We start from the raw sequence: 23,587 nt of genomic DNA on the forward strand, positions 1-23,587 counted from the left end.
TCTACTTTGAGGATCTAGTTTACTGTATAATGTTTAAAGAGGTACTCCACTGGAAAACATTTTCTTTTAAATCAACTGGTGCCAGAAAGTTAAACAGATTTGTAAATGACTTCTGTTAAAAAATCTCAATCCTTCTAGTACTTATCAGCTGTTGCATAATACAGAGGAAGTTCTTTTCTTTGTGAATTTCCTTTCTGCCTGACCACAGTGCTCTCTGCTGACACCTCTGTCCATTTTAGGAACTGCCCAGAGTAGGAGCAAATCCCCATAGAAAACCTCTCCTGCTCTGGACAGTTCCTAAAATGAACAGAGGTGTCAGCAGAGAGCACTGTGGTCAGGGAGAAAGGAAATTCAAAAAGAAAAGAACTTCCTGTGGATCATAACAGCAGCTGATAAGTACTGGATTTTTTAACAGAAGTAATTTGCAAATCTTTTTAACTTTCTGGCACCAGTTGATAAAAAAAAAAAAAAAAATTCCAGTGGAGTACCCATTTAAGGGATACAAAATGTTTTCAAATCAACTGGTATCAAAACGTTAAACAGATTTATAGATTACTATTCAAAAATCTCAATCCTTCCAGCGCTTATCAGCTGCTGCATGCTCCACAGGAAGTTGTGTAGTTATTTTCAGCCTGACCACAGTGCTCTCTGCTGACACCTCTGTCCAGGAACTGTCCAGAGTAGGAGCAAATCCCTATAGCAATCCTCTCTTGCTCTGGACAGTTCCTGACCTGGACAGAGGTGTCAGCAGAGAGCACTTGTGGTCAAACAGAAAGGAAATTCAAAAAGAAAAGAACTTCCTGTGGAGCATATAGCAGCTGATAAGTACTGGAAGGATTGGGATTTTTTAATAGAAGTAATTTACAAATCAGTTGATTTAAAAGAAAATGTTTTCCAGTGGAGTACCCCTTTAAAGAATTGTATGCAACAAGTTCTTGAGCTGAATCAATGCCGAACACCAGAATTTCACCTAAGAATCACGTCATGATAAAAAGTATAGATTACACGTGAATTCATCATACTTTGCCATTGTCTAAGGCAGTGTTTACCAAGCAGGGTGCCCCCAGTTGCAAAACTACAACTCTCAGCATGCCCGGACAGCCAACGGCTGTCCGGGCATGCTGGGAGTTGTAGTTTTGCAACATATGGAGGGCCACAGTTTAGCCATAGTGTGACAATGAGATGATTGTAGCTTTTGCGTTTTTGTCCTTTTGTGTTGTATATAGAAAGTTTTGCTTTTGGCGCTACTTTAACCAAGTGGTGTACATACAAAGACTGTGACAGTACTATATATATATATATATATATATATATATATATATATATATATATATATATTATATGTGTGTATATATATATATATATATATATATATATGTATATATGTGTATATATATATATATATATAAATATGTGTATATGTGTGTATATATATATATATATATATATATATATATATATATATATATATATTACACTACAATACACTACAGGTACAACAACTTCATGCTTCTTCCTCTTCCGTTACAGGATACCGTGCTGACAGCCGCACATTGCGCCGATCTGGGATTTGATGCAGAAGTCTTCTTTCTAGTAAGTTTATCGAGCAATTTCCCATTATTACAATATACATAGTCCGGCCTTGAATTGACTGCATGAGATATAATGTGTTTCTATCCATACATCATCCACTCACTAACAGGACTCTTAGGATTTCACCTTGTGGAGCATAAGGTGCCGGTTCTTACCAGGGGTCAAGTCCTGGTAAAAAAAAAAGTGTGAGAACTCACCCAAGATTTCCACTTAAAGGGGTACTCCGCCCCTAGACATCCAAAGGATAGAAGATAAGATGTCTGATCGCAGGGACCCCAAAATCATAGACTTGCATTGAGGGGGGCATGGCCGTGATGTCACGAGCCTTTGCCCCCCTTCGCCAGTCTTTCGGCACAGAGCAAAATTCACTCCATACACGGATGTCTGGGGTGCCACAGACATCTTATCCGGGGCGGATTAGGGGCGGAGTACCCCTTTAAGGGCTGGTCCTGCATGACTCCTGCTAATGGGAACTGAGTTCCTGCTGTGGAAAAAGTGCAGGAACTCCGTTCTAAATGAGTTCCTGCAGGACTTGAGCCCTGGTTCTTACGCACATAGGATGACTCACGGTTGTGGCAACGACTGGTGAAGGTAGCGTCCCTATGCTATAGCTATACTTTGCGCACAATAGTGAAGAATATTTTATACTAGTTGTTCAAGATGTCTTATGTAGATCTGATTTGTTCAACTCCTTGTTGAGAAAAGTCACAAATTTTAAATTCGAGTCCCCAATTTCGGAAGGAAGCACAGCCCTGACGCCTTGTACGCTCTTGTCATTTTGGAACAGTTCTTACGTAGTGTGCTTTCAGGCTTCTTTGAGACACAGTTTTTTATCCTGTGGTTTTTAGGGGGAATGGGGTTAAAAAAAAAACAAAAAAAACTTTTTTTTAATGGTAATTTATGGAAAATGCCTTTTCTGACCCCCCCCCCCCCCCCCTAGAGAGTAAGTGTCATGTCACAGATAAAAATGCTGCTTCTATATGTTACTCACTAGATCATGCAGATGCTTTTATGTGTTTTTTTTTTATGTGTATAGGTTCTGTATTTGGCTCACAAATCCCTCTGTTATGCTGCTCACTCATTCTGGCATCCACTGCTTAGGAAGGGGCATGTCCCAGGCAACCATTGAGCCCACCCTCACTCACTATGAATTCACTTCCTCCCTGAATCTGCTGTGCTGTGCTGTGCTGGGTCTCTTCATCCAATCACTGTAGCCCTGTAACCCCTTCCTCTCTGTTTTTAGACAGGAGTCTAATAGGACAGGGGTGAGCACAGAGGAGTGACACTCCCTCCTTCACACCCTCCCTGTGCTTGAGCTGGGACAAAGATATTGCTGCAGCCAGACAGAATTATGTTCTGGATAGTATGGGGACCCCTAGTGTTTATTTTTTTATAATCCATGATTTCTTTAAAAAGAAGAGAACTTTTTTTTTTTTTATAAAGTATATTAGAAAAGTCAAGGTTTTGTATACATGTATATATATTTACAGTTTTTGATTCTGACAGTGCCCATTTAAGGTACTAAAGCATTATTTTATTAATATAATTAAGTATTATTTTAGCCATTTACATTAACTTTTAATGTGTTGTCCAAATATGTCAAAAGTTTAGATCACACTAGTTCTCAGTCCCAAGGCCTGCTGTCCTTGTGTGTTACAACCTGGTGAAGTGCACTCGACTGATGCACTATATATTTTGATAACGTCAAAATTCATTTAACAGAAAAATAACATTAATGGTCTATTCAGACGTACAGTATTCTGTGCAGATTTGATGCGTAGGATTTTCTGCTGCAGATTTCAATGTAAACTGACTGACAGAACGCAGCTTGAAATCCTGCGTATCAAATCTGCACAGAATACTGTTCGTGTAAATAGACCCTTAAAGGGGTACTCCGGTGAAAACCTTTTTTCTTTTAAATCAACTGGTGGCAGAAAGTTAAACATAATTGTAAATTACTTCTATTAAAAAATCTTAATCCTTCCAGTACTTATTAGCTGCTGAATGCTACAGAGGAAATTCCTTTCTTTTTGGAACACTGATGACATCACGAGCACAGTGCTCTCTGCTGACATCTCTGTCCATGTTAGCAACCAAGATGTATGCTAAGGGCAGCATGGTGGCTCAGTGGTTAGCACTGCTGCTTTGCAGTGCTGGGGACTTGGGTTCAAATCCCACTAAGTACAACAATAAATAAAGTGTTATTATTATTATAATAACGTCAGCAGAGAGAACTGTGCTCGTGATGTCATCAGAGAGCATTCCAAAAAGAAAAGGATTTCCTCTGTAGTATTCAGAAGCTAATAAGTACAGGAAGGATTAAGATTTTTTAATAGAAGTAATTTACAAATATGTTTAACTTTCTGCCACCAGTTGATTTAAAAGAAAAAAAGGTTTTCACCGGAGTACCCCTTTAATGTATTTTATTTAACTTCAATAGGTGGATGTAACTGTCTGTTTGTTCTGTCCTGCAAATGTAAATATGACAAAAACTTATAGGGAGAGATTTATCACAACCTGTGCAGGGGAAGAGTGGTGCAGTTGCCCATGGCAACCAATCAGCTCGCTTCTTTCATTTTTAAAGAGACCTGTGGAAAATGAAAGAAGCAATCTGATTGGTTGCTATGGGCAACTGCACCACTCTTCCTCTACACAGGTTTTGATAAATCTCCCCCATAAACTATTGTGAATAAAAAGCCACGTAATTTTTCTTCCTCTCCCATACTTGCTGTTTCTTACTAATCTCCTCATACCACCCTGTACAAAAATCCCCTATGTTCCTCCTCTTTACTATTTATCATTTCCTTATCGTCACATAGAACATTCCACGTGTGTCCCCTCCTTAATGTCACATTCTTCTAAGTGTCAACCCTCATGGCCTGTTGGGTGGGAATGACATGAAAGGCCTGAGGATATTTATGATGACATACTATAATATTCACTGTAAAGGGAAATGCTGTACATCAGGTTCAGTTAAAATGGGGGCATGGCTGGAAAAAGGATATACAGTGACCCCTCGACCTACGATGGCCCCGACATACGATAATTTCAACATGCGATGGCCTCTCAGAGGCCATCGCATGTTGAAGGCAGCATCAACATACGATGCTTTTGTATGTCGGGACCATCGCATAAACGGCTATCCGGCAGCGCAGACGATCACTTACCTGTCCACGGGGCTCCGGCGCGTCCTCTTCGGGATCCTCTGCATCATCGGCGCTCTCCATCGACGTCATCACGTCGCTGCGCGCGCCATCCTGTCATCTAATAGGAGCGGCGTGCGTAGCGACATGATAGCGGCGACGGAGAGCGCGGATGCCGGGGAAGCAGAGGCCTTGCTGGAGCGTCGGGGACACCCCGGGGTCGCGGTGACAGCGATGGACGGGCAGCGGTAACGAGCGGTGACGGTCCGGAGCGATGGGGACAGGTGAGTACAACTTCCTCTAACAGTGGTCTACAACCTGCAGACCTCCAGATGTTGCAAAACTACAACACCCAGCATGCCCGGACAGCCGTTGGCTGTCCGGGCATGCTGGGTGTTGTAGTTTTGCAACATCTGGAGGTCCGCAGGTTGTAGACCACTGTCCTATACTTTACATTGCACGGATCTCTCAACATGCGATGGACGGCGACATCCCGGGCAGCGGTGACGAGCGGTGATGGTCCGGAGCGGCGGGGACAGGTGAGTACAACTTCCTCTAACAGTGGTCTACAACCTGCGGAACTCCAGATGTTGCAAACCTACAACACCCAGCATGCCCGGACAGCCAACGGCTGTCCGGGCATGCTGGGTGTTGTAGTTTTGCAACATCTGGAGGTCCGCAGGTTGTAGACCACTGTCCTATACTTTACATTGCACGGATCCCCCAATATGCAATGGTTTCAACAAACGATGGTCCGTTTGGAACGGATTACCATCTTATGTTGAGGGACTGCTGTATACAAAAAGGATATATACATGCCATGGCTGAAGGTCCCTCTCTCCTCCAGAGGTCTGAAACCAATTCATTCAGAGCCCGGCCCTGGGCAGAGTAGAGTGAAGATGTTCCTGTTCTCTTTACTAGGTCAAATGTGAGAAAGGTTTCGGCCTAGTCAGAAACCTGCTCAAGAAGAGGCCTGCTGCAAGCAAGTAACCAAGCCCTGTTTTTGCCAAACCCTACAGTCCTAGTTGGTAACCTGAGTCAGGTCACGGTGATCACAGCACCGTGTGACATTCATGAGGTCTTCACCCACGACTGTCTTATCAAGTCACAATCAACTTTAATATATGCCCTGCGATAGTGAACTGCACCACATAACTATAAGTAAAGTCTTTCGAGTATCTACACCACATCTACAGTAGAGTATTACTTAATGGGACTCCACATGCAATCACCCATAGGTCTGGAGGCCATCTACAGTAGAGTATTACTTAATGGGACTCCACATGCAATCACCCATAGGTCTGGAGGCCATCTACAGTAGAGTATTACTTAATGGGACTCCACATGCAATCACCCATAGGTCTGGAGGCCATCTACAGTAGAGTTTTACTTAATGGGACTCCACATGCATCACCGTAGCTCCGGAGGCCATACAGTAGAGCATTACCTAATGGGGCTCCACATGGAATTACCCATAGCTCCGGAGGCCACCTACAGTAGAGTATTACTTAATGGGACTCCACATGTAATCACCTGTAGCTCCGGAGGCCATCTACAGTAGAGTATTACTTAATGGGACTCCACATTCATCACCGTAGCTCCGGAGGCCATCTACAGTAGAGTATTACTTAATGGGACCCCACATGCAATCACCCTTAGCTCCGGAGGCCATCTACAGTAGGGTATTACCTAATGGAACTCCGCATGCATCACCGTAGCTCCGGAGGCCATCTACAGTAGAATATTACTTAATGTGACTCCACATGCATCACCGTAGCTCTGGAGGCCATCTACAGTAGAGTATTACCTAATGGGACTCCACATGCATCACCGTAGCTCTGGAGGCCATCTACAGTAGAGTATTACTTAATGGAACTCCACATGCATCACCGTAGCTCCGGAGGCCATCTACAGTAGAGTATTACTTAACCGCTTAAGGACCGGGTTTTTTTTCCGTTTTTGCATTTTCGTTTTTTGCTCCTTGCCTTTAAAAAATCATAACTCTTTCAATTTTGCACCTAAAAATCCATATGATGGCTTATTTTTTGCGCCACCAATTCTACTTTGTAATGACGTCAGTTATTTTGCCCAAAAATCTACGGTGAAGCGAGAAAAAAATCATTGTGCGACAAAATTGAAAAAAAACCGCTGTTTTGTAACTTTTGGGGGCTTCCGTTTCTACGTAGTACATTTTTCGGTAAAAATGACACCTGATATGTATTCTGTAGGTCCATACGATTAAAATGATCCCCTACTTATATAGGTTTGATTTTGTCGGACTTCTGGAAAAAATCATAACTACATGCAGGAAAATTAATAAGTTTAAAATTGTCATCTTCTGACCCCTATAACTTTTTTATTTTTCCGTGTATGGGGCGGTATGAGGGCTCATTTTTTGCGCCGTGATCTGAAGTTTTTAACGGTACCATTTTTGCATTGATAGGACTTATTGATCGCTTTTTATTCATTTTTAAATTATATAAAAAGTGACCAAAAATGCACTATTTTGGACTTTGGAATTTTTTTGCGCGCACGCCATTGACCGAGCGGTTTAATTAATGATATATTTTTATAATTCGGACATTTCCGCACGCGGTGATATCATATATGTTTATTTTTATTTTTATTTACACTGTGTTTTTTTTTTATTGGAAAAGGGGGGTGATTCAAACTTTTAATAGGGGAGGAGTTAAATGATCTTTATTCACTTTTTTTTTTTCACTTTTTTTTTGCAGTGTTATAGGTCCCATAGGGACCTATAACACTGCACACACTGATCTTCTATGTTGATCACTGGTTTCTCATAAGAAACCAGTGATCAACGATTCTGCCGCATGACTGCTCATGCCTGGATCTCAGGCACTGAGCAGCCATTCGGCGATCGGACAGCGAGGAGGCAGGAAGGGGTCCTCCCGCTGTCCTGTCAGCTGTTCGGGATGCCGCGATTAGCCGCGGCTATCCCGAACAGCCCGACTGAGCTAGCCGGGAACTTTCACTTTTAGCCGCGCTGCTCAGCTGTGAGCGCGCGGCTAAAGGGTTAATAGCGCGCGGCGCCACGATCGGCGCTGCGCGCTATTAGAGGCGGGTCCCGGCTTCACTATGACGCCGGGCCCGCCGTGATATTACGCGGGGTTACTGTGTAACCCCGCGTTATATCAGAAGAGCAGGACCAAGGACGTACCGGTACGTCCTTAGTCCTTAAGGGGTTAATGGAACTCCACATGCATCACCGTAGCTCCGGAGGCCATCTACAGTAGAGTATTACTTAATGGGACTCCACATGCAATCACCATAGCTCCGGAGGCCATCTACAGTAGAGTATTACCTAATGGAACTCCACATGCATCACCCGTAGCACTGGAGGTGTTACTTGTTGCTTCTGGGCCCAATGCAAAATGTGCAACAAGGCCCCATGTGCCAAATATAATACTGGTCTCTTATGGGCCAATTTTGCTTTGGGGTCCTCTTAGGTACCAGGGCCTGGTGCGAATGCTACCTCTGCGCCCCCTATAGCTATGCCCCTGTCTAGCAACCCCAAAGGTTAGAAAAGCATATTTAGAGACAGTAAACCTGCTTGTGGAGCAACTACAAAGGGGTAATTCTATTCATCCATCCTACAGAACTTTGTAACTTTGCAATTCTGTGCCACAAGGTGAACCTGGTCTGAATTTTGCACCGTGAGGCTCAGTTTGCACGTTACTGGTGTGTCTGGACTGTTTCCATTGCACACTGGTACAATCCCAGACACCTCACTCCAGTGTACCCCAAGGTCAAGGATTCACGATATTTTGCGGACCCTCCCGCACCATTTTCAAAAGTTACATGGGCTCATAAGAAGACTCTCCAGGTTAGCAAGACCACTCTGCCATACATGACACTGTAAAATACCGTATATACTCGAGTATAAGCCGAGTTTTTCAGCACGATTTTTCGTGCTGAAAACACTCCCCTCGGCTTATACTCGAGTGAACTCTCCGCCCTCAGTGGTCTTCAACCTGCGGACCTCCAGATGTTTCAAAACTACAACTCCCAGCATGCCCAGACAGCCATCGGCTGTCCGGGCATGCTGGGAGTTGTAGTTTTGAAACATCTGGAGGTCCGCAGGTTGAAGACCACTGCGGCCTTCGTCATCATCCAGACCCCCATATGACAGGCGGTGATGAAGGGGGGGATGATGACAGGTGATGATGAGGGTGTTAATGACGGGGGTCTGGATGATGACATGGGGGGATGATGTATTTCCCACCCTAGGCTTATAGTCGAGTCAATAACTTTTCCTGGGTTTTTGGAGTGAAATTAGGGGCCTCGGCTTATATTCGGGTCGGCTTATACTCGAGTATATACGGTACTTTGTCAGAGGGACCACTACCCTCACCTGGGCAGCACATATATAGACGAAATGGAACATAAAACACCAAACTAATATTAACTCAGGCAAGAGGAGTGAGGGTCCTGCTCACAATCTGCTATTCTGGGGAATATGGGGAACACAAGAGCTATAAGACAATAGATGGTACACAAGAGGAGTGAGGGTCCTGCTTAGAATCTACTAGAAAATATGAGGAGCAAAAAAGCATACAATGTATGAGACAATAGGTATTTTCCAACCAGTGTGGCATGGTTCAACCGGGCATGGTAAGAGTTGTAGTTTTGCAACAGATGGAGTCACACTGGTTGGAAAACACTGCTCTATGGTACAATATTCATACCTTGTATATCCTAGATATGTAGACTGTCAACACCAAGCAATCTGCACATTAAAACAGCCAGAAGAGACGCAAGTCGCAGTCTCTGGCAGGGCCGGATAATGTACAAGTAGCAATTTAGCAGCCAAAAAAAGGGAATGGAGGACAATAACTACCAATACAGCATTATTTGCATATGGCAATCTTGCATCCGAAGTCCACATCCCCCCTAACAAACAACAAAGAAATGTCTATTTGCACCATATCATAGCACAACAGCAAAGGTTTCCCGACGCGTTTTTGCCGGGATAAATCGGCATCCTCAGGGGTAACGTATGTATAAACAATAAAGAGCAAACAAATACTCAGGTAAGTGCAGATCTGTTATGACAATGCAAGTAAATGCTAAATGATATTATGCAACAGAATTTCAGATGTGCAACTATATTGTTATCTGATAGTATGCAGACGAGCTTTATCCCATCCAGCTATATGAGGGACAGGAACTCATGATGTCAAGTTTACAAGTACAAAATCCCAAGCTGTGGGATAAAATGCCGTAAGACTCCTGGTACAACCAGTCAATGCTGTTAAATTGTACAGTCTTGTTGTCCGGCTACAGAGAATCAGGTGGAGTGCATACCTGCAGTGACAGGGAGCAGTGACAGCCGGCTTCACTGCGCTCTCCACCTGATTCTCTGTAGCAGGACAACAAGACCGTACAATTTAAAGGAGTGCTCCGGTGGAAAACTTTTATTTTTTTCAAATCAACTGATCCCAGAAAGTTAAACAGATTTGTAAATTACTTCTATTAGTAAATCTTAATCTTTCCAGCACTTATTAACGGCTGTATACTACAGAGAAAGTTCTTTTCTTTTTGGATTTATTTTCTGTCACTACCACAGTGCTCTCTGCTGACACCTCTGTCTATATCAGGAACTGTCCAGAGCAGGAACAAATCACATGCTGCTCTGGACAGTTCCTAAAATGGACAGAGCTGTCAGCAGAGAGCACTGTGGTCGTGAAAGAAAAGAAATCCCAAAATAAAAGAATTTCCTCTGTAGTATACAGCAGCTGATCAGTACTGGAAGGATTAAGATTTTTTAATAGAAGTAATTTACAAATCTGTTTAACTTTCTGACACCAGTTGATTTAATAAAAAAAAAAGAAAAGTTTTCCACCATAGTACCCCTTTAACAGCACTGACTGGTTGTACCAGGAGTCTTGCGGCTATTTAACCCACAGCTTGGGAATTTTGCCTCTGTGGAAAAAACTAAGTTAAAGAGCAACATATCAGGCCTCTAGTGTAGACTGGTGTCCTTTGTTATATGATAAGCTAAATGTTTGATGTCTGGTGTATGTAGCAGCCGTCCTGGTCCAAGGACATACATCTGGTCATGTTTTCACACTTAAGTGATATCACACACAATGTGTCCCCATCCACTTCCCTTATGGGAGCACAGAATCTATAACTTTATGTATATCTATCTTATCTGCCTCTTTAGATACAGAGAGGCCAGCCAGACATATTCTTTTCTCCCCCCTGAAATTCCTGTAATAGAAAATTATGTAAACTGGGGAATGGGGGGGGGGGGGGGGGGGGATAGAGGGGGACGACCTAGGAAACGTGATAATTAATTGTGGTGCCAACAGGGAAGATGGGTGTAGTAGTACAGGGCAGCTGAGGGCAGTAGTCCCCTCAGGCAAAGTTTATTGTAGTGTCACAGATGGCTTGGTGGTTTTATTAATCCTGTGAGTCCCCCCTGTAAACCAGTGCTGCTTTTTGTAAGAGCAGGGTCACAAATAGCGCATCCACAGTGTATTTTACGATGCGGATGCGCCAACGACAGTCACAAGAGCAGGCTCACTGCTGTGTCTGCTCCGACTGCGCATCTACTACACGTAGCTACTGTGTCTACAGCGGGAAATCTGCCGCTATGAGCCGACACAGAGAGTCTCTAGATATGCTTTTTAGCATTTCTATGGTGTAGCTAGTGAAGTATACACAGTCCCATAAGGTCATTCTCCACTGTAGAAGGCCTTCACATGGTGGGTAACTCTGTTGTAGATACTTTAGAAGACTTCACTCATGCTTAGGTGCGGCACTGTTCCCTATCGCGGGTGTACACTAAAGATGATTGTGATAGAGCACTTACTTGGAATGGAAGTCCACTAGGACTTAAAGGGGTACTCCATGCAAATAAAATGTGTCCCCTTTGCAGGAGATAAGTTTTATTTGCCCAGAGTACCCCTTAAAATGTTTGCAAATTAGTCTTTGCTCATCTATTTTCTCTACTGAGCAGATGATTCTCCCTCTTGACGCAGGGTCAGGCTTTTAGAGATGAATGTCCTTTTAGCACAGGCTTGATATAGTCCGACCTAGCTTAGCTTTTAGAAACTGGAACTGTAGTTTCTAGCAAAGAAAGGGTTTGGTTATTTTCTGGTAGCCGGCTTTTTCTTGTGACTAAATGAAAACTTTCTCAGGTATGTCTGCCCTCCACTATGACTTTACTAGTTCCTGACTTTTGGGTAGAGAAGGTTTAACTTAAAGTGTACCCGTCAGATCCAACAACATTTTTTTTTTTAAATATATCACTCAGTTCCTAATCCTGACCATGTACATATAATTTTTATGTGTCTAGCACCTTTATTTTTTTTTTATTACACTTTTAATTTAGCTCACTAGTCTGAATTCCTCCCAAAGGGAGGGGGCGTGGCCTCACTGTGCAGGTCTCCGCCCCCTCCCTCAGTATGCTGTCTGATCACATCTCCTCTAGCATTAGCAAAACTACAACTCCCAGCTTGTCCTCACTGACAGTAATAGGACACAAGATGACAGTGGGAGGATTTTTCCTCCAGCTGTGAGCCCTGCGCTCACAGCTGTCAATCATAGAAGTGTGTCCATGACATAGGTGATGATGCATGGACACAGCAGGACTAGTATGTCTCCAAGCAGGCAGGGGGGCAGTTGTTTGACTGGATTTTTTGGTATGAAATACTGAAAAATTTCTAATGAAAGCAATTGCAAAACCTATTGGTTATACACGCTTTACAACATATCAAAAGTTTTTGTATCTGACAGTGCCCATTTAAAGGGGTACTCCACTGAATTTTTTTTTTAAAATCAACTGGTGCCAGAATGTTAAACAGATTTGTAAATTACTTCTATTTAAAAACCTCAATCCTTCCAGTACTTATCAGCTGCTATATGCTTCACAGGAAGTTCTTTTCTTTTTGTATTTCTTTACTGTCTGACCACAGTGCTCTCTGCTGACACCTCTGATCATTTTAGGAACTGTCCATAGTAGGAGCAAATCCCCAAAGCAAACCTATCCTGCTCTGGACAGTTCCTAAAATGGACAGAGGTTTCAGCAGAGAGCACTGTGGTAAGACATAAAGGAAATTCAAAAAGAAAAGAACTTCCTGTGAAACATATAGTAGCTGAAAAGTACTGGAAGGATTACAATTTTTAAATAAAAGTAATTTACAAATCTGTTTTACTTTCTGGCACCAGTTGATTTAAAAAAAAAATTTTTCATTGGAGTACCCCTTTAATGGACTCTAGCAGAAGCTGTCTGGGGGAAAGGTCATGTGACCAATGTTCCATTTATCCTTACATGCAAATATAAACTTAACTCACCAGTGGTGGTGGTAAATAGAAATATTAACCCTTGCACTTCTATAATACCTCAGTGTATGCAGAAGTGTCAGTTTAACAGGTAAAATGTCAGTGTATAAGTTAAGCTTACGATACCCAAATAAAGATTTAGACCTTTTGGAAAGAGATTCCTCACTCACAAAACAACTTTATACTTTAGTAGCTGGGACACGGGTACTGGGGCACTGCACATATGTATGTATGCACCTCTGTATTGTAAAGTGTGGAATTTGTTAATAATATAGTAATTATTATATTATTATTATTATTTCTGTTATTATTATTATTATTATTATTATTATTATTATGAACCTTCAGCAATCTTCACGTGTTTCCTGTTGGGATTTTTAAAGGGGTTATCCACCATAAGGGTGCGTTCACACATACAGGATCCTGCGCAGGATTTGTAACTGCAGATTAGAAGCGGTGCTCAGTCATTTAGTTTACATTGAAATCTGCAGCAGAAAATCCTGCGCATCAAATCTGCATACGTATGAATGTACCCTAAGGTGATTTTAGTACTTACCTATTAGGCTATCCTTCTGTTAACTGGGTATGTCCTGTTGGAGTTTCATCTCTTAAAGGGGTTATCCAGGCAAAAACTTTTTTTTATATACCAACTGGTTACGGAAAGTTAAACAGATTTGTAAATTACTTCTTTTAAAAAATCCAAAAAAAAGCCAACGGCTGTCCGGGCATGCTGGGAGTTGTAGTTTTGCAACATCTGGAGGGCCGCAGTTTGGAGACCACTGGTTTACATGATACATTTTTTTTTCCAGTCACAGGATGGATTTGTAAACTGGTGATGACAGAATAAACAGATAATCCAGTGGTTCACATGGACCCATGGGTCTGTCCTTTTAAAGCAAATTACTAAAAATCAATTTATGACATTATCAAGAACTGGATATATACGTCTTTTACCTGGATGTAGTTGAAGCCTTTAATATACAATATCTTAACCCCTAAAAACCCATATGATGGCTTATTTTTTGTGTCATCAATTCTACTTTGCAGTAACATCAGTCATTTTACCCAAAAATCTACAGCGAAAGGGAAAAAAAATCATTGTGCGACAAAATTGAAGAAAAAACGCAATTTTGTAACTTTTGGGGGCTTCCGTTTCTACGCAGTACATTTTTCGGTAAAAATGACACCTTATCTTTATTCTGTTGGTCCATACGATTAAAATGATACCCTACTTATATAGGTTTGATTTTGTCTTACCTCTGGAAAAAATCATAACTACATGCAGGAAAATGAATATGTTTAAAATAGTCCCTAATTTACTTTTTTAGTTTTCTGCATACAGGGATGTTTGAGGGCTACAGTTTTGTGCCGTGATCTGAAGTTTTTATCAGTACCGTTTTTGTTTTGATCTGACTTTTTGATCGCTTTTTATTAAATTCTTTAAGGTATAAAAAGTGATCAAAAATACGCTATTTTGGACTTTGTAATTTTTTTACATGTACGCCATTGACTGTGCGGTTTAATTAATGATATATTTTTATAGTTCTGACATTTACACACACGGAGATACCCCATATGTTTATTTATTTTTATTTACATTTTTTATGGAAAAAGGGGGGTGATTCAAACTTTTATTAGGGAAGGGGTTAAATCACACTTATTAACTTTTTTTTACACTTTTTTTTTTAGCAATATACTCACATAGGGGACTATAACATGCATTACACTGATCTCTTACACTGATCAATGATATGCCATAGCATTGCATTGATCAGTGTTATCGGCGGTCGATTGCTCGAGCCTGGATCTCAGGCTTGGAGCAATCAATCGCCGATTGAACGCACAGGAGGGAGGTAAGGACCCATCTCGTGTGTCCTCGTTGATTAGGACCCCGCGGTTTACCGCGATAGTCCCAATCAGCCCGACTGAGCAGCCAGGAAAGCTTTCTTTTACTTTAGACGCAGCAATCAACTTTGACCGCTGCGTCTAAAAGGTTAATACCGGACATCACCGCGATCGATGATGTCTGTTATTAGCCCCGGGTCTCGGCTACCGTTAGCCACCGGGGCCGACCCAATATGATGCGAGGTTACTGCATGATCCTGCGTTGTATCACAGGAGGGCGCGGGATGTACAGGTACACCCTGCGTCCTTAAGAGGTTAAAGTGTTACTGTAATTTCTATAAACCTGAGACATGTTGTTCATTTTTTGCCTCAGTCCTAAGACCTGGTGGTTGCTAAACTTATAAAATTGCCTTTATAATTGGAATCCATGTAAAAGCTGACGTGCACTGTGAAAAATAGGCTTTGTTCACATGGTGGAATGTCCGCACGGAAAATTTCCATGTGGACATTCCACCGACAGCGAAGTGCTGGCAGAGCATGCTGGCACTAGGACTGCTCGGAAAATGTGCCGTCTCAGACAGTAATGCATTTCCTTGCGGAATCCACAGAAAGCATAAACATGGCTATTCTTACTGCGGACGGCAGAATCGGAATTTCCCCGGCAGAAACATCTGGAGCGGAAATTCTCCCATGTAAACAGTGCAGCAGAATCCCATTGAAATCAATGCATGTTGATGGTGATGCATGCGGAATTCTGCAGAATTACGCACGGATATTCTGGAACATGGCCTAATGTTGCAGATTTATTGTGGATTTTCCCTACTGACACCAATGTGAAAGGCAAAATCTGCCATGAAAAACAGATGTGGATTTAGCTGTAGAAGTTCTGCATGTCGGCTACTGCTGATTCCAAATACATAAATATTGGTTTAAAAAAACGCATTTTATTCATTGTCAAATGTGCAAATCCACTCATTATGGTGCATGTCTAAATGCTACAGATATTCTGACCCATTTAAAAGTCACTTAATTGCCACGACTACCGCAAAACACTGTGGTGTTTTCACAGCAAAACTGCAGCATTTTTCTGTAAAGTAAAAATAACATAATGTATATTCTATTAGGTCTCCTTTACACACTTTACATGCATTTTTCAATCAGGAAAAACAACTATTGAGGTCTATGAGAAAAGGAAAGTGAAAAAAATAAAATAAACATTGCTACAGCATTCTGCATCTTTGGAAAAACAATTACTTGAGATATATTTTTTGGCTCCATGACAAAAAAAACACCAATAAAATGTTGTAAGATTACCATAACTTTGTGGTTATCTTTTTGTGAACTGGCTATTTCCTGTTGGATTTCGTTCTCTCAAACTACTAGTCCCATAATTCCATGTTTGTAAGTGTTAGGTCACTTTCCTCCCTCCCATTCATCAGCCACCCCACTCATTGAAACACACCTGTGTTCCCTTAAACACAAAAGGCCGGTATTTTCTGAACTTAGTTCCTCCAGCTGTTGCAAATTCTTGCAGAATGATCTCCCACCCAGCAATCGCTCTGCTCATTGAAGCAGACAGGCACCCTCTGAACTCCTGACTAGTAATGTAATGTCTCGGGCCACAACCTGGGAAAACCTGAGACAGTCATTTTTGTATGCTGTTAAAAATAAACATTGAGGCAAAGATCACAGAATTGCGAGACCATTGTGAAACACAGGTACAGACACCATATTATGAACTGCACTAACTTTGCAGCCCGTGTTAGCACAGTCAAATAATTAATTAAAAATTTCGGAATACCCCTATAATGCTAGACAAAAAAGGACAGTAAATGCAAAAAATTCACAATTAGCAACAATATCTCACTGGAAAAAATGGATGCTAAGTTTGATAAGGAATCCCATTTTTAACTAATGAAGTTTGATCAAAACGTGTACTAAGAATCTCATGTTTCGGGAATCTGTCGGCTGTATTAGCTAGGAGCTGCATTCACACAATTGAATAGCTGTTAGGGTATAAAAGCAAACTGTACTTTTCTTGGAGCTGATAGTGGTTGACAAAGTTATAAAATCCTCTTTTTATTTTTCAGCCACGTGTCCGTGGTACCACGGGTGGTGTAGAGAAATACCCTATCACTTTGTGACGCCAGGGCACCGTTATCCTATACATGGTCCGAGATTGGAGACAGCGTCTCCTGGGCCAGACACAGGAAGTAAAGGAACACACCGACGTCAGGTTACGGGTAACTGTCTCTTTAATGAGCAGGGTATTACATGCACAGTCTGGTGCAGAGTGAGAGGATGCAGCGTAACCCCTTGGGAGCCCTATTGCCTTGCTGGGATTTGTGGTGCTTTCACCAAATGAATTGATACTGACTTGTAAGGCAGGTAGATGAATCCTATTAGGTAGGGTTTTGTCAAGGCATTGTAGCCTTCTCCGCCGGGGCATAAACTTCCACCATGCGGGTGATCCTTGCAGAAGGACCGGATTGAATAAATTTGATCTGGGCCTTCCCTTTAGACTTCCACACACCACACACCTTTACCACACTGTGGCTCACAATGAGCCCTCACAGGAACTGGGGCAAGTCCTCCCTCACTTCACTATATGGATAAGAATTTAGGGGTTCCCATTGGCAGGCAGGGTCACATGGGGTTTACACGGCTCATCTCTTAATGGTACAGTAACACACATTTTAACATATATCAACAACAAGATAATTATAGTAAAATATATTAGTTTCTTAATAAAGTGCAAACATACTTAATAGAACAAGAAGTCTTTCAGAGGCCCAACACTTGTGCTGCAAGGCTGCCCAAAGCAGTTCAAAGCCACAGGACAGCCATTGGTGCTGGGACACCACATGTCAAAGAAGCAAGGCTGAGCTGCTTAAGTGCCGCAGCCAGGCATTCTTCCTCCCTCACCTCCCAGCACCTCTTTGACTGTTGTCAAGAGCTCTGTGCATTCAAAAAGGATGGACTGGGAGGTTGGGGGTCAGTGAGAAGGCTTGCCAAGCTGTGGCACTTGAGCAGCTCAGCCCCGCCTCTTTGACACATGGCTGAGAAATAAAAAGTTGATTTTATAGGTTTGGCAACCACCATCCGCTCCAGAATAGATATAATTTACTGTTATACCCTACCAGCTATCCAATGACATAACAGCAAATACAGCCAACAGATTCCCTTGAAGTTTTTAGTAGACATTTTGATCAAACTTTTTAGCGCTGTAAAAAACATATTTGCTGTTTTATGTCTTTTTCAAATTGTATATTATTGACGTACATTAATGGATTCAATGTAGCACAGGTAAGGCTGGGTTCACATCATGTTTTCCCCCATACGGGAGCGCATACGGCAGGGGAGAGCTAAAACCTCGTGCTCCCTCCGTATGTGCTCCCGTATGTAATTCATTTCAATGAGCCGGCCGGAGTGAAACGTTCGGTCAATTCATTTTTGCCCTGTATGCGCTTTTTCCCCAGACCTAAAACTGTGGTCAACCACGGTTTGAGGTCCGGTTGTAAAAGCGCATACAGCACAAAAATGAGCCGACCAAAAGTTTCACTCCGGCCGGCTCATTGAAATGAATTACATAAGGGAGCACATACGGAGGGAGCACGAGGTTTTAGCTCTCCCCTGCCGCATGCGTTCCCGTATGGGAGAAAATGTAGTGGGAACCCACCCTAACTTACCTTTCGATCATATGAACAAAGGCTGCTAAATGTGAATATCGCAATTTCTTTCCAGAAGTTTTTGTCCGTATTAGGAAATGTCAGTATGCTATAAAGATCAATGCCTTCTGCTTCATCGGATCCCTTAGGCTCACAGCTGCTGTTCAGATCAGACAAGGCATATGTATGTTGACTTATGTGACCGCAGAGAAAATTCTCACATCTGTTTGCGGATTTACACGAAAACAGTTTTCCTTTCCTTTAACGTCGGATTGAAATACATATTTCCACGTAAAGAAAGTTTTACTTCAAGGCAGTAGGTCAGTGTTTCCCAACCAGGGTGCCTCCAGCTGTTGCAAAACTACAACTCCCAGCATGCCCGGACAGCCGAAGGCTGTCCGTGCATGCTGGGAGTTGTAGTTTGCAACAGCTGGAGGCATACTCTTAGGGGGAGATTTATCAAAACCTGTCCAGAGGAAAAGTTGTCCAGTTGCCCATAGCAACCAATCAGATCGCTTCTTTCATTTTTCAGAGGCTTTTTCAAAAGTGAAAGTAGGGATCTGATTGGTTGCTATGGGCAACTGCACAGCTTTTCTTTTGCACAGGTTTTGATAAATCTCCCCCTTAGTGTGTAGCAGACATCAGCATTCATAGTTCTGCATGTGGCTGAAGAGCCATGAGGCCCATTTCGACATCCTCTATTGTTACTCCCTCACCTGGAATCCTAGATTCCCGAATCACGACCCATGACCAGCAATGAATTAAACGGGTACTCCGCTGGAAAACTTTTTTTTTTTTTAATCCACTGGTGCCAGAAAGTGATACAGATTTGTAAATTACTTCTATTAAAAAATCTTAATCCTTCCAGTACTTATCAGCTTCTGTATACTCCACAGGAAGTTCTTTTCTTTTTGAATTTCATTTCTGTCTGACTACAGTGCTCTCTGCTGCCACCTCTGTCCATTTTAGAAACTCTCCAGAGTAGAAGCAAATGCCCATAGAAAACCTACCCTGCTCTGAACAGTTCCTGACATGGACAAAGGTGTCGGCAGAGAGCACTGTGGTCAGACAGAAAGGAAATTCAAAAAGAAAACAACTTCGTCTGGAGCATACAGAAGCTGATAAGTACTAGAAGGATTAAGATTTTTAAATAGAAGTAATTTACAAATCAGTTTAACTTTGTCATCAGTTGATTTAAGAAAAAGTGGAGTACCCCTTTAAAGAGTACCTCTCATGATCTTGTTACATTTTATAATCCTCCCAGTTCGCTGCCCCCATCATGATAAACCACCCCCTGACTTTATTTTTATTATTTGTCAGTTTTCTACCTTGATATTGCTCTGTATTTTCCGCTCAGTCAGATTCACAGACTGGGAAGGGGCGTTACCCAGCAGGTGTGACATCATCTGAAGCCATACAGGGGAGAACTTCCTCCCTCACTCTGCTACACACAGCCCAGAGCAGTTCAGTGTGTGCGATGAGCTTTGATTGGCTAAGGCTGCACACACACCACACAGCATTTCCTGATTTTAGACTTCTGCCAGGCCAGCAGGAGTCCAAAGTCTGTGCAAAAGATGCAGGAAAATGTGCTCTGGACAAGTAGGGAGACACCTAGTGGCAAACAAAAAATAAAACAGAAAATTTACAGAAAAGTACAAATTAGCACATTTAACATTAGTATTCACTTTTCTGAGCTATGTTAGTGCCTTATGAGGAGTTAGTCACATCCAAAACATTTTGGTCCCAGGCACCATTCGGAATCCCAGCTATAGGACACCCCATTTTTATTTTTTAATGTCAAGATGTCAAAAAAAATTACTGTATAAGTATGGTTTCCAAAAACATATCATCTAACCTTAAAATCTAAACTAGTGCAAACCTATTAAAGGGGTTATCCAGTTTAGAAAAAACACTTTTTTAGACCCAATAAATTATTGTTTGTTGGCGGCACATTGGCCTTTGTAAACAGCACAGTTACTAGCGCGACCGCTCAATCTCAACAGTTAGCCAGTGCTTCCCAACCAGTGTGCCTCCAGGACTTGCAAAACTACAACTCCCAGCATGCAGAATGATCTCCTTCCCACCCAGCGGTTGTTCCACCCATTGAAGCAGACAGGCTCCCTCTGATCACCTGACTAGTGATGTAATGTCCCGGGCAGCACTGCAACCTGGGAACACCTGAGGAGACACTCATTTTGTATGCTGTGAAAAATAGACATTGTGGCAAAGATCACGTAAGAATTGTGAGACCACCATCACACACAGGTACAGACACTATACAGTGGTCCCTCAACATACGATGGTAATCCATTCCAAATGGACCATCGTTTGTTGAAATCATTGTATGTTGAGGGATCCGTGCAATGTAAAGTATAGGACAGTGGTCTACAACCTGCTGACTTACAGATGTTGCAAAACTACAACACCCAGCATGCCCGGACAGCCAACGGCTGTCCGGGCATGCTGGGAGTTGTAGTTTTGCAACATCTGGAGGTCCGCAGGTTGAAGACCACTGGTATTGGAGGTTATACTCACGTGTCCTCGCTGCTCCGGACCATCACCGCTGCCCTGGATGTCGCCTTCCATCGCTGTCGCCGCGTCCCCGGGGTGTCCCCGACGCTCCGGCAAGGCCTCTGCTTCCCCGGCATCCTCGCTCTCCGTCGCCGCCATCACGTCGTTACGCACCCCGCTCCTATTGGTTGACGGGACGGCGTGCGCAGCGACGTGATGACGACGATGGAGAGCGCCGACGATGCAGGGGATCCCGAAGAGGACGCGCCGGAGCCCCGATGACAGGTAAGTGATCGTCAGCGGACCACATGGGGCACCGTAAACAGTGGTAGCTGAAGCAGTCTGCGCTGCCTGATAGCCGTTTATGCGAAGGCCCCGACATACAAAAGCATCGTATGTTGATGCTGCCTCTGAGAGGCCATCGTATGTTGAAATGATCGTATGTCGGGGCCATCGTAGGTCGGGGGGGTCACTGTATTATGAACTACACTAACTTTACAGCCCCCGAAGCATAGTCAGGTAAGCAAAAACTCCTGGAATACCCCTTTAAACTGTCCACAATGTATGCCTATATGTATTTTTTAGAAATTCTTTGTTCCCCAGATATATCTTGACTGACTCACAACTGTCTTTTACATTTACACGGTGGTATATTCCGTGATGTATTAACATTTTAACACATTAGTATAATCTGTGGTCAGAAGCTAAAATAACTTTTAATAACTCGGGGGATCTAGACTAGAATCTATCGTTCCATCCATTACAGACCTATCTTTTTTTCCCGCTATGAATATCCTACTACTAATCTAGTGTGTCCTATCAGGCCTTCCAGAATGTTTTAGCTTTAAGCACAGTGCGCTTCACATGAATGTATTCATTTAATGCTAATAACATTTACCTCGGTGCGCCATTCCCCACGTAATGCCATGCTCATCACCAGATTAATCTACTAATGGGTTATGGCATGATGGGCCCACGAGCAGAATCTTCCTACCACATTACTATGCCACAATTTAACAAAATTGAAACTTTCATAACTAAAAAATACTTTAAATCATCAATGCCGATTTTTAAGGAGGGCAAAAAGGGGCAATTGTCCAGGACCTGCTTCTATAAAGTGAAGCACCACCTCCATTTCCTTTAAGAACCCCCCAGAAAAGTTTTAAAATAAAAGACACTTTAGTGACTGTTTGCATGACGTTTAAGCTATGAGGGAAATTTTAAAAGTTTTTGCATTTTTTTTTAACTACCGTATTTCAAAACAATTTGTATAAAAAACTAATTATATAACCTTTCTACTGTCACTTTCCTTTGTGATGCAAGTCACATGACTCTAAGACACAACCAATTCCGGATCCTCCCCCTGCCTCCACCATTTCCAACAAAAATATAAAAGTTCTGAACATTACACGGCCCAGCTCAAGCACTGCCTCTGGGCATCATTCTCTTCATTTTGACAATGACCTTGTATGTTGCATAGTCAATCAGCTGGAGCACTGGCGCTCACACCTCCTAGCGGCGTGACATTTATATGGGAAACCCGCTATCAGATTGTGGATTGTTCCCTTCTCCAACGTTCTTGTACCCTTTGTATACAGTGACCTGATGTGACCTCTGCTTGTGACCTGTTTGTGCTTTTTCCCACTGACTTTGTACTTCACCACCCTCTAGATTTGAACCTTGCTTTTCCTGTCTCAGATTTTGTTCTATTCTCCTATTCTTTTAACTCTTTGGTTTGTCCCTGGTTAAGCCCCTTGTCTGCTGGTTTTGTACTGTTGTGCCCATGTGTAGTTGTACTTTAGGTAGGTGAGGACAGTGGTTTAGGGCAAGCTCAGATCTGCCCTCAAATTACAATATAGGTGCATTGCAGCATAGAGTGGAAAAGGGCATCTCATTGACTACTTTCATCCTGGCTTCTCCAGACCTTTCCCCAGATATGAATAATTAGAAATCTCTTTCATTACAGAAAAAAGATCCTACACATCCTTACAAATCATAAACCAATTTATTTATAACCTATAAGATGCTGCAGTCATATCCATCCAGTCTCGGAATCCCTCGTAAGTTTACAGAGGAGTCGCCTGTGATGTTTTGTTGCTCTGTTCCTGGTAATTTGTTGATTGTCATAGTGACTCTCCCGAAGGGTGCCGGGTTGGGAGGTGATAAAACATATATTTAACAGGTTGTCATAGGCACCAAACAGTAAAACATGATTAATCCTCAGAGGTTAGAAACACAATTGTGTTACCTGTAAACAGCAGACGGGCAATCTACCAGACGACGCATTTGAGGGAATAGGATGGCTACTCACAGACCGAAGCTAACAAGATTGCTTGTAATCATCCCATTATTATAATAAATATCCCCTATGATGCCATAGGCCCATCCCACCCAGCACATACCATTGTTATGGGTATTCTAGTACCATCTCAGAGCGCTCTGTTTTGTGGTATTGTGATGGATGTGACATCATTAGAAAGTTATGTTTCTGCCACTTGCCAAGTATTTTTTTCT

The 23,587-nt window shown here is 42.4% G+C and overlaps 1 protein-coding gene across 3 annotated transcripts in view; it reads left to right on the forward strand.

Moving 5' to 3' along the window:
• HPCAL1 (hippocalcin like 1) overlaps window positions 1-23,587 on the forward strand; it is a 198,026-nt gene that overhangs the window by 65,066 nt on the left and 109,373 nt on the right. For all 3 annotated transcript variants that reach the window (XM_056564182.1, XM_056564180.1, XM_056564181.1), the window contains exon 2: window positions 1,531-1,593. The gene's annotated coding sequence lies outside the window, so the exon portion shown is untranslated. The remainder of the gene's footprint in view (window positions 1-1,530; window positions 1,594-23,587) is intronic.

The sequence above is a fragment of the Hyla sarda genome, chromosome 3 (assembly GCF_029499605.1).
Source record: "Hyla sarda isolate aHylSar1 chromosome 3, aHylSar1.hap1, whole genome shotgun sequence".
Lineage (NCBI taxonomy): Eukaryota > Metazoa > Chordata > Amphibia > Anura > Hylidae > Hyla > Hyla sarda.